At 64.2% G+C, this 578-nt stretch overlaps 2 protein-coding genes across 2 annotated transcripts in view; one reads left to right on the forward strand and one right to left on the reverse strand.

The window, feature by feature from the left end:
• Positions 1-561, reverse strand: part of USF1 (upstream transcription factor 1) — a 6087-nt gene extending 5526 nt beyond the window's left edge. The window contains exon 1 of the mRNA XM_069070488.1: positions 418-561. The gene's annotated coding sequence lies outside the window, so the exon portion shown is untranslated. The remainder of the gene's footprint in view (positions 1-417) is intronic.
• The window catches only part of UFC1 (ubiquitin-fold modifier conjugating enzyme 1), a 428252-nt gene that overhangs the window by 296998 nt on the left and 130676 nt on the right, over positions 1-578 (forward strand). The gene's annotated exons all lie outside the window — the stretch shown is intronic.

Genomic DNA, 578 nt, shown 5'->3' on the forward strand with positions numbered 1-578 from the left:
GGGTCCCGTGCCTGTAGATTTTGCAAGAGTTGGGGGAGGGGGCGGCCCCAAACAGATGCTAACCCCTGGTCGCCCGGGAAGGGTATGGGGGGCAGAGAGGGGGGTCGGAGGGAATGAATCTAGAAGGGGGTGAAAAGGCAAGGAGGAGGGAGTGCTAGGCGGAGGGATCCGGGAGCCAGGGAAGGAGGGGCTGGGGTAGGACCCAGCGAAGCTGGGGAGTGGGCGAGGACTGGGAAGGGGCAGGCTAAGACCAGGACGGGGCCCCTCCCCCACCTCCCCAAAAAAACAAAGGCTGGCTCGCACCCTCTCCCTTCCGCAAACCTCTCCCGACCGAAGGGAAACGAACCACCCAAAGCAGCTCCTCTGCCTCTCCTTCGTCTCCTGGCCCCCTGGTCGGTCCCCTCGCCCCGAACTCACCAACCCAAGACACCCTGGTAGCCGTCGACTTCCCTCGACCGCGTTCTCCCCCTTCGGCCCCAGGTCTCTCCATGAGCAGCCGCTCATGCGCACTGCTCAGATGTCGCCATGTCGGTGCGGGGCGGAAGTGTCTTTCCCAGATCCTTCTACTTCTCCTGGAG

This window comes from Petaurus breviceps, unplaced genomic scaffold (genome assembly GCF_028583685.1).
Source record: "Petaurus breviceps papuanus isolate PSGF00001 unplaced genomic scaffold, PetGlider_PUasm1.0 90808, whole genome shotgun sequence".
Classification (NCBI taxonomy): Eukaryota; Metazoa; Chordata; class Mammalia; order Diprotodontia; family Petauridae; genus Petaurus; species Petaurus breviceps.